The sequence below is a fragment of the Cynara cardunculus genome, assembly GCF_001531365.2.
Source record: "Cynara cardunculus var. scolymus isolate 2C chromosome LG 17, CcrdV1, whole genome shotgun sequence".
NCBI classification, from domain to species: Eukaryota; Viridiplantae; Streptophyta; class Magnoliopsida; order Asterales; family Asteraceae; genus Cynara; species Cynara cardunculus.
The window spans coordinates 25,719,329-25,731,593 of record NC_037544.1 but is presented as its reverse complement, the minus strand read 5'-3'; positions in this window follow the sequence as shown (position 1 = coordinate 25,731,593).

The window sequence follows — 12,265 nt, the reverse complement described above, 5'->3', positions numbered from 1 at the left end:
GTACCATGGGATAAGGGTGGCATATCAAGGAGATGTGTACTATGGGATAAGGGTGGCATATCAAGGAGAGGTGTACATTTGATATAAGAGTGACATTTGTATGTGTGTTATATGATATAACTCTTTCTATTATATCCCTTAAGACTACCGTGGTCTAGAATCTTTATTTCTTTGTGATTTAAAGATTTAGGATCAAAGTTCTTATTGGAAATCATAGTCTGGATGTTATTGAGGAGAAAATATCAGGCGTGCTGAAACTTTATATATAAACCTTGTTTGGTTAGAAAAGGTTTAAAAGTGGCATTATATGGAACCAAATTGGTTCAAAGGTATGAGAATTGTATAGTTGAATGCTTTACTTAAAAAGTGGAAAGGATCTGGTATTATGTCCCTATTCGTTTATATATATTTGTTATATATATGAATAATTGTTTTTCATAAAGATTTTGGTGATTTTCACCCTGCAATAACATAAAAGGGTAACTCACTAGACCTTTCGGTCTAACCCTCGTTTTCTGATTTTAACTATGTATTGCAGGAGGTGCAAACGGTAAGGGAAAGGGGAAAATGTAATATTTTCCTATATGCATTTCTGCATGAAGATCTGTCCTTGATGTACAGTTTTGATTGATTAGTACAAGAAATGTATTTTGAATTTTTGGACCTTGTATTTGGTCATGTTAGATTCTTGTACTAAGGGACCTGAATGGGATAATATCATGTATTTCTTTTGTATGAAATATGTATTACATGCAATGTGTGTTTTGAGGCGTTATAGAAAGTGGTATCAGAGCCTGAGTTTAAGGGATTTAGGTATTTAACAACATGATACCTAGACTTAAACTGTTTTATTGCATATTAAGGGTCCCGGACGTAGTTAGCACCATTGGAAATAAATATGATGGGTTGAAAGAACAGTGTGTAAGGTTAATTTTAATTAAATCTGGCTAGTGTAATTATGAATTTACATGTACACATCTGAACTTGAATACTTCATTATATTTGGGAATGTGAATACGTGATTATTAACATTAAACTCTGCAGATGTCTAGCCGAACTAGAAGATCTGAAAGAACGGCTCGTCCAGAGTCTGAAGAAAGGGAAGAATCACCTGTTAATCTTCCAACTAGCACATCCGGAAATAGAGGTCGGGGAAGAGTAAGAGGACGAGGCAGAGGAAGAAGTCAGTCTCATGGAAGGGGTCGGACCGAAATACATTTTGAACATGAAGAATCCCACTCTGGGAATGTTCAGGAGAGATCGGTGCCACATCCTGAATATATAACCAAGGATATGTTGGCATAGGAAATGGGGAAGTTGCGGGAAACTCTGACATCTATCATGGGAATACCGGCTAGGGTGGAAACGGAAAGAGTGGAAGTTCATCCCTCTGTTCCAGTCACCCATAACAAGGAAGGGGATATTAAGATGTTTTTGGCATGTAAACCACCAAACTTTTCTAGGGAGAGAGATCCAGTGAAAGCTATGTACTGGATTAAAGAGATGGAATCTGTGTTCAACATCATTCGGTGTCCAGAAACTGATAAAGTTTGATTCGCTGTTTCTGTATTAAAGTCAAATGCTTTGTTCTGGTGGAAAGTTGAATCGTCTACCAAAACAAATGTTTTACAGACTCTGTCTTGGGTAGATTTTGTGGACCGATTCAAGAATCAATTTTGTCCTAAAACAGTAGTGAGACAAATGGAGGAAGATTTCCTGAAGTTAGAACAAGGAAATGGAACAGTTCGGGAGTATACCGAAAGATTCATTGAATACTCTCGCTTTGCTGAACATTATGTTTCAACCGAACGCAGGAAGATAGAAAGGTATATTTGGGGTTTGAAACACTCAATCAGAGAGTTTGTTATTGCCATGAACCCCAATACCTTTTCGTTAACGGTAGACGCGGCCGAAGTGACAGAACGAAATAAGAACCGACAGCCAGAAGGAAAGGTTGTAGAGAAGAGAAAATGAGAGGGGCCTTTATCTTTTCGAGGGCCAAAAACTGTAAGATATGATAACAGATCTGAGCAGAAGTGCAGTGAAAAAATTTGTTCACAATGCCGACAGGTTCATCAGGGTGAATGTAAGATGGACCCAAGGCAATGTTATAAGTGTGGTGAAGCAGGTCATCTGTCTAGAAATTGCCCAGCTAACAGAAGGTGTTTTAATTGCAATTCTCCGGATCATATTCGACCGAATTGTCCCTTGTTAAAAACTCTGCAGTTAACGATGAGGAGTAACGCGTCGGGTACACGAGGAAGGCCTACTGTGAACAGAGGAGGGCAAGGAGGGGCGTGGGGACGGTCCTTCCAAATGACTAAGAACGAGGCAGAAGCATCGCCAGATGTAGTAACAGGTACATTTCTTCTGAATTCAATACGTGCTAAGGTGTTATTTGATTCTGGTGCAAACTTTTCCTTTGTATCACCATTGTTTGCTCAAACTGCATGTCTGGATTCTGTGATACTTAATGATGAGTTAGTAGTTGATACTGCTAATAGTCAGGAAACTGTTACTAGTGTGTTAAATAACTGTATTATTATGATTGGGGACTGTGAACTTTCGATCTGGTTATTTCCCATGCCGATGAAAGAATTTGATGTAGTGGTGGGTATGGACTGGTTGGCAAGATATCAGGCTAGTATTATTTGTAATCAGAAAATAATCAGAATTATTCTGCCAGACCAGGGAATAGTTGTTATTTATGGTGATCGTCAGAATCACCATACCAGTATTTTGTCAGTAATGAAAGCCCAGAAAAGTATTCGAAAGAAGTGCCAAGGATGTTTGGCATATCTAATTGATCTAAAGAAAGAGAAGGGAAAAGAAGAATCGATTCCGATTGTTAGGGAATATCCAGAAGTCTTTCTAGAAGACTTATCTGGACTACCACCAGATAGAGTTATTGAATTCCGAATCGATCTTATACCAGGAGCTGCACCAGTAGCAAAGGCGCTGTACCATTTAGCTCTATCTGAATTGAAAGAACTGGTTGCACAGTTGAAAGATTTATCTGATAAGGAATATATTAGCTCCATCTGAATTGAAAGAACTGGTGCTTCGGTCCTATTTGTCAAAAAGAAGGATGGGTCTATGTGAATGTGTATAGACTATCGTGAACTGAATAAGTTAACAATCAAAAACAAGTATCCTTTACCAAGGATTGATGACTTGTTTGACCAATTGGTGGGAGCAAGTTATTTCTCAAAGATTGATTTAAGATCAGGATATCATCAACTCAAGGTCAGGAAAGAAGATGTTGCCACAAAAGCATTCAAAACAAGGTACGGGCATCACGAATTCTTAGTTATGCCATTCGGTTTAACTAATGCGCCCGCAGCCTTTATGGATTTGATGAATAGGGTATGTAAGAAATATCTTGATAAATTCGTTATTGTATTTATCGATGATATTCTTATATACTCTAAGACTGAAGAAGAACATGCAAAACATCTTTGTATGATACTGGAATTGTTGAAAAGAGAAAAGCTGTATGCTAAATTGTCCAAGTGTGAGTTTTGGTTAAGAGAAGTTCAATTTATGGGTCACGTCATCTCAGAATCAGGGGTAAAAGTTGATCTACTGAAAATAGAAGCAGTTGCAAGATGGGAAGCTCCGAAAAATCCTTCCGAGGTCCGAAGCTTTTTGGGATTGGCCGGTTATTACCGTAAGTTCATTCAGAACTTTTCTAAGATAGCCATGCCATTGACTAAATTGACTCGGAAGAACATTAAATTCCAGTGGAAAAGAGAACAACAAGAAGCTTTTCAACTGTTAAAAGATCATCTTTGTAGCGCACCAGTATTGACTTTACCAGATGGATCTGAAGACTTTGTAGTTTATAGCGATGCCTCAAAATTAGGGTTAGGATGTGTTCTGATGCAGAGAGGAAAGGTAATTTCTTATGCGTCAAGACAATTGAAAGATCATGAGAAGCAGTATCCAACCCATGACATGGAATTAGCTGAAGTGGTATTTGCTCTGAAAATTTGGAGACACTATCTTCTAGGAACAAAATGTCAGATTTATACTGACCATAAAAGTTTACAACATTTGTTTAGCTAGAAAGAATTAAATATACGACAGCGTCGGTGGATTGAGCTAGTTAATGATTATGATTGTAATATAGCAGGATGTATCATTTGCAATATAAGTAAGGCTCAATGTACATTTATTCTATACATGAGTGTCCTTATCATATATTTGAACATCCGTATCCTTTATTGAACATGTTTAATTAGTATTGTTCAAAACTTATCTTGTATTTGAATATGAATTTTAAGAAGTGGTATATATGTACTAATAGGTTGTAAACTTGAATTTTAATATATTATCATAAGAAGCAATATCGAATGATTTACAAGATTGTTTATAGTATGGTAAATATATACATACCTATGTTATATTATAAAGCATATTGATCAAAGTCTTAAAAAATAACAATTTAAGCATTCAGTATTGTTGATTAATACATAATTCAACAGTACAACTAGAGGTAACATTGGGTTAGGTTGGGTTGGATTCGGGTTCAACCTAAGTATTAAACAGGTTGAAAATCTCAACCCAACCCAACCCATCTAATTAAATGGGTTGAGATTTTCAACCCAACCAAACCTGTTACCTAAATGGGTTGACAACAGGTTGACCTATTTACGATTTTCTTAACCCAACCTGTTAAATAAATGAGATAAACCTGAATTGACCCATTTAATTTTAGAACTTTAAATAAAAAAAGACTAAAGAGGCTAGAGACATATGTCCGACCAAGACTGGAGACAGATGTCCGACAGAGGCTGAAAACTAGAGACAGATGTCCGACAGATACTCGGAGAGCCTGTTGAGTCATTAGTGTTGGACGCCTAGACGGAGAGAAAACCGAGAGGGAGACAATTAGACAAATGTTGGACAAAGAGAGAGCCGAGAGGAAGAAAAACTCTGCACGGAGAGCGAGCCGAGATAGAGAGGGCGAGAGGCGGACAACAGACTTGAAGAGTTGGATTGGACTTTGGAGGCGATAATATAGTAATGGATAGGGTTTTTCTTAGGGTTTCGTGATGATTAAGAATAAGGGTGCGTTTGGTATGCAGAGTACATGGGACGGGACAGGAGTCTTGTCACAAGACAAAAAAAAATTGTCCAATGTTTGGCATGCCATGGACAAAAAAATACACAGGATAAGATGGAACTATTATTAAATTTCATGGGACAAAACTTGATAAAAAAAAGGTGGAACAACATGAGACTAAATATAAAATGACTATATTACCTTGTTATTTCTTCCAATAGAAAACCTAATTATCCAAACATTTGTGCAACCTCCTTCATCACGTACTCAGTCTTCCACATCGCCTCCTTCCATCGTCTTCTTCCATCAGCCTCCGTCGCCTCCCATCACCTTCTTTCCTCTGCAATCGGTACGATTTCTCCATTTCTCCCTCTCGTTTTTTTGCCTGCATGCGATTTCTTTGCCTCCATTTCTTCGTGAGATCTCCTGTGGGAAACCACCATATTTTGTTTCTGTAGAGCAGAAGTAGCAGTAGCAAGTTGTCCATATCGTCTAACAATGGAGATTCAGGAAGAAGGAAGAAGCGTTTCTCAAGTTCTCTATTAGACTCGTCATCACGCTTCTAGACTTTACTCTTCCAATTACCCTCATATCCATCATCAGGTTCAATTTGCTTTATCTATTCGATCATTATTTATTACTTCATGGTCATCCTTTAATTTTTCAGAGTTTATAATCGAAGTTTTGATTGAAATTCTAGCTAAATGAAGACACTAAAGGAAGTCTCCTCAGGTTTCTTTCCATGCAAGGTACATTTCGATTCTCATCTCTTTTTCTTAATTGCTTTTAGGAATTTAAATTGGCTGATTATGTAGTATTTGATTTGCTGGTGTATTAATTGAAATCCTGATTGCTCCATGTGTTACGAAAACGAGATGCACTTTGACTTTGAATGCCATAGGAGTTGATTTTAACTTCGGAATTGATATGCACTTTAAGCTTATGGAGAAAGTTTTGCTTACTACATTCCACTCTTATCATGATTTTTTTTTGTCATATTGGTAATTCTTTTGGACTTGAAGAATAATTCTATGACCTTATTTCTTACTATTATTTAGGTGATTGATTGGAATCGGAAGAATGGTTGTCGGGCTGGCTCGTCAACACCCTTTTGTCAATTTTTTGGATTTATATTTAAAGTATTAAACTTGATTACAAAAATTATGTAATTAAAATATATTTTGGTTGATTTGTTGTCATTTTACAATCATTATATGATATAAAATAACATTGAACAACATTTAGGGGTAATATGGCCATTTTAACAGTTTTGTTCTGTCCTGTCCTGTCCTAGTAGTACCAAACATAGGACAAACAATTAGTCATGTCCCGTCCTGTCTAATATGCGTACCAAACGCTACCTAATGGGGGCGATTGGAATTTGGACTTTCATCTTACGACGGTAGGATTTCTAATTAAGAATAAAACAAAATTAAAAAAAAAAATAGAATACTAGATATAATATTAAGAATAAAATAAAAAATATATATATATATATATATATATATATATATATATATATATCTTAAATGAGTTGGAAACAAGTTGAAAACATGTCAAAAAATTCAAACCAACCCAACCTATTTATTTAAATAGTTTAGGCGAGTTGACCCATTTATTTAAATGGATTGAAAATCTCAAGTCAACCTACTAATGTTGGGTTGGATTAAGGTTGGATTAGCGGGTTGTGTCATTTTTTGCCACCCCTAAATACAAATACAACCATACAAGTAATTACTTCACATGTATAAGTTGTTATTCTTTTTAAACATTATAACCAACTTTTTAAGATGTTTAAATTTATTATAACCCAACCATCATCTTTATAAATTATGTTTTATTATTGAAACGAAACTAAATTTCATTTTTATTTCTAAATCTGAAATATTTGAATTCAAATTTAAAAACTATGTAAAAGAAAGAAAAAGTTTATAATCTTTAATTAGTTTTTCACACAATTTTCAAATTATTAAGTCATGTTCAAAACAATTTCGTTTTTAATTAACCTTACACAACATTGTTATTATTGTACTATAGAATATGTATCCCGCTTTATCATAACTACTAATTCTTTTAAAAAAAAAAGATAAGCAACATTCTCGTTTTCAATGATTTAGATCTTAATTTTTTTTTAATAAATAAATCATTGAATTTTCTTATTTTAAATGATTAAATTTTTGAATAAATAAACTATCGAACTGTTAGATACTAGTTACCACCATCCAAAAGCTACTTATGACCGCCTACGAAGGTTTTAAAGTTAAAAAGAAAAAAAAACTTAAATTAGTTTTACCGTTCCTAAATTTTACGTCATTCAAATCCCTCTGACCGAATTACGATGCCACACCTCGCTACCCAATTGTCATCTGCTCTCCATCGACGTCCATCGTCTTCTGTCCCTGATATTGATCTCCGTCTTTTTAATATGTTTTATTGTTTTCCAATTCTCCCTCTTTTTTGATCTATTTATACGTACTCTATTGAATTGTTGGGAAAAAAAAAGGTAGAATTAAAAAACCAAAAAAGGGGAAGGCTAATGACACCTCTACTATATGTTAAGGGCACCCCTAACCCTATGCAATTATTCCTTTGTTTTTTTACTTGTTTTTACTTGTTTTGTCTTTTTTATCTTTTTATTATTTTTACATTGTTTTTCATATTCAATTGATTTGAGAGGAACTGAAACAATTTAATAATCTATTTGATGTTGAAATTTGACAATCGATTGATTCTAATTTGGTTTGCATGAAATGTCATATTATGGAACTATCTATCGATTTCAATAAAAAGCACGACGTGACTTATCTTAAGAGTGATCAAGATTACACCTCTGCTTATTATATAATATGGCATACCAATAACTATTATTTCTAATATTTATAAATTTATGAAAAATAGGACATCTTCCAAGGAAATGTTTAGGGAAGATAATCAAAACAAGCCTTATAAAATGGCCTATAGCATTTTCGAAAATCCATGTCATATCATAAAACGTCCCAAATCTATCAACATAATAACTAATTCTTTTAGGGATCCAACACCACAAACCAAATCCATAAAAAAAACCCAAGAAGAATTATTAAACACTTTATAATTACAACGTTCTAAAAATATCCAAGAAAACTGAGCTCACGATCGAATTAAGGTAGGAACCCAAATATCTATATAGTGATAGCCCAAAGAAACCCCAAGACCATCAGTAACCAAATCTTTAGTTATGTATCAATACGATACGGCGAGATTCATCTAATATTTTAAGCCAAAAGCTTGGACCATCAATTCTATTTCGTACTATATATGTTGTATCCTAAGCAAACATCAAACGTTACACAAAACAAAATCCAATATCATATGACAAAATCAGTTGTACGTTTAAAATACAATGTCTATTCAATCAAGCTAATGTTCTACATCAAATAGAAAACAGGTACAAGTTCGATATTGGTAAAAGAAAAAACAAGGATCTTCAATCTACTATCAACTAATAATAAAAATGATTTACTTTTTGAATCCTCAATCTTTCTCAATCCTTGCAATAATTCTTATCAGGTAAGATCCTTGACCCTTACCATTTTTATCCAAAAGTTGTTGCATACATGCAATGAATCAAATGCATATCAACAAATATACAACATTGATATTTAGAAGTTGCTAACAATGATTTAGCAACATTGAGGCAAATTTAGGTATTTTTGAATTTTGTCATAATATAGAAAGTAGATAATAGTCAAATTTCACTAAACTACAAATTAGACAAGGAAGTGTAAATTTTATTCTAAACCAATAATTGAAAATCAATGCAACTTCTCACAAGAACAATAATCTAAAACTTATGTTTAAACTAAATAACACTAAAAACACAAAATATTGCAAAACACAAGGGTCAAAGTACATTCAATACTTGATAAAGCTTGGTCCAACACATAAAAATAGAATATTTGTACGTCTATACCTAAAGTTGTGCCCCCATAGACCAACAAGAGAACCAAGTTCATACATTGAACCAATTTTATTTTTAAATAACAACTCAAGTTGTGCAGGGATCGGGGCCTGGGAATCACTCAAGTTGGCATAAGGCAATGATCTGATGCATCCAAGAATATGTTGAATATCACAAGTAAACCTGCCATAAAGAATCTCCACCCAAACAAAATACGTAAGATCACGAAAAATCATAGTAGACAAAAACAGAAATTATGATACCCCCTGTAGAAACAGCTACCGTGGATGAAGATAAGACAAATTTAGGAGTATGAGAAAGAGATGGAGTAAATTTCACTTTACTATAAATAGACTACTTCTGTTCCAAAATTGAAAAACCAATTTCAAGTTCTGTTTAAATCCCCAAATGAATTTTTTAGACCTAACTAAAGCTTGATTTTGAGGGAAAACCCTTCAATCGGTACATACCATTTATCTTACAAAAACCATCATTCTCATAGAAATATTCCTCCTGGAGTAAAGATACTATTTACTAAAGTCTTGTAAAAATCCTAGAGAAAAACATAGTTGCATTTAAAGGCAGCTTACTTTGCACTCAAATACAAAGGCTACCAATGGTTGTAGTCTGTAAAAGAAAAAGAAGAAGTTGAAGACTACCACAACTGTATTTCAGTGCAAACACAGTCAAGTTAGTTGCATCTTAGTGCAATTTTGTTTTGCCATATTCCAAATCGTTGAAAGAAGTACACATTTTAGTTTCTCTACATTTAATTCATATGCACAATGAAATTTGTCAGGCCTTCAATGGATGAGAATATTAGTGATGTTAACCTGTGTCATTGTCGATGGATGAATGTAGTACAACAAAAGAACACTTATCAAATGTATTTTAACATGTCTTTCAACTCATTAAGAAACTAAATGGAAAAATATGAGTAGCTCCTGACGTCAAATGGTTTGGAAAACAACTCAAAGAAATGCACATGCTAATGAAATCCAGATGATTGAACAGGGTGTCAAAGTCATACAGACCACCACTCATGTATCAAATTCTACATAGGGGGGAACTCAACCCCAATATCTAGCTCAAGAAGAAAGATTTCCCTAGTAATGAGCACCACAAGAACCCTATTCTACATGATTAGCTACAAGACACTTGGTGTGGATTATAAATGAACTGGGCATCTTCTACCATTGACTCTTGAGCTAGATTTCAGGGATGGTTTCTACTAGGAGGATCGGTCAATCTGTCCCGTCCCATTTACTCTGCAAAGCAGACGCACCCTTACTCTTAATCATCATGAAACCCTAAGAAAAACCCTGTCCATTACTCCATTATCGCCTCCATTATCGCATCTTCTACCATTGACTCTTGAGCTACAATTCAGGGATGGTTTCTACTAGGTAGTCAGGTGCATAGTCAATGTTCTCGTGCTTCCCTAATTGGTACCTCTTCAACATTACTAAAATTAAAATTAAGAGCATCGTCTTCTTCATAGACCATATTACCAGATTCATGGCGAACATTGCAGATTTCATATTAGTAGTTGCAAATGGTACACAGAAAGAATTCATCTTCCTATATTAGACCCTTAAAGCTTTTATGCCATCACTGAAGTTTCATATTCCTATATATATATATATATATATATATATATATATTGTTTTATGTTTTTGTTCTTCATGATACAAACGGTTTCCAAATCTTCAAAGGTTCGTTTATTTACCCTTCAATCGTTTCTTTTTGTTTAGTATATCATATATTTACCCTTCAATCTTATGCTTTTGTTTTTTGTTTTTTTTTTGTTATCGACCTGAACAAATTTTAAAGACGGATATATATGAAGCATTTAGGAAAATCAAAACTAAAGCCATCTCTGTTAAACCATCACTCTTATTGTAAAAGTAACGAAAAACATACAAGTGTGGAAGTGTAGAAGCCTGATGGAAGGAAAGCCTGAAGAATTCCTATGTGTCCAAGCCAACTAGAGATGCGATGAAGGTCCATAGGTGCGATGAACAGTACATCTCCATAACCCCTCTGGTCTCTAACACTTAGAAGATTCAAACACTAGTTCAACCAGAAATATTCATTCAAGAAGACTCGAGAAGACTCATGGTTGAACACGCCTCCAAGAAGACAACTGGAGATGACAAATCGAAAACTGGATTTCCATTGCTTCATATAGATTGATATTCTTTCCATAATTCTAGATTGATATCTTTTCTTAGAATATTTTCTAGATATCTTCCCTAGATAGTTTTCTCCTAAAATAGATTACTAGTATAAATAGCTTTTATATTTCTTGTAATCCTTTACGCTTCCAATTCATTAAATCAATAATAGTGAATCGTTTGACGCTCCAATAATTCTCTTGAATATTCTTGAGCTGTTCTTCACTATTAATCAAAAGGACAAAGATCGTCATAAAAAGCATCAATGTGTCCTTTGATGATTCATCACCAATGACTTCTGGACACAGTAGTTCAGGACTCGGGCTATCACAAAGAGCCTCTAATTTATCACTTAGCTAACCCAATGAATAAGAGTTGACTCATTTATTTGAAGACATCTTTGAAGAAGAAGCAGTCTCTGGACAAACGCCCCATGAAGAACTTCCTTCCATAGCCGATGAAACACATGAGATCTCCAATGCTGAAGGTGCAACTCTTTCTGAGACTCATGTTACTTCACCCTCTACTTCTTCTGTGTCTTCAGAACCAGAGCATCACTCTGGAGATGATCTCTTTGAGGGGGAGCAAGCAGTTCCATCAGCCGATGAAGAACTGCATCTGGTTGCTCCAGAACCTCATTCTTGCACCAAGTGGACAAAAGACCATCCTCATCAACAAATCATTGGTGATCCATCATCCGGTGTCAAGACAAGATCCGCAACTGCCAATGAATGCCTCTTTGCCAACTTTCTAAGTATGATCGAACCAAAGAAGATTTCTGAAGCCCTACAAGATCCAAACTAGATAGACGCCATGCAAGAGGAGCTACTCCAGTTTGAACAGAACAAAGTATGGTCCCTCTCATGCCTCTATCCAAAGGAAAAATGACCATTGGGACCAAATGGGTATTCAGAAACAAGAAGGATGAAGATGGCATTGTAGTAAGGAAGAAAGTCAGGCTTGATGCTAAGGGCTACTGCCAGGAAGAAGGGATAGACTACGATGAAATATTCGCTCCCGTTGCTAGACTTGAAGCCATCAGAATATCCCTTGCCTATGCAGCACATAAAGGTTTCAAAG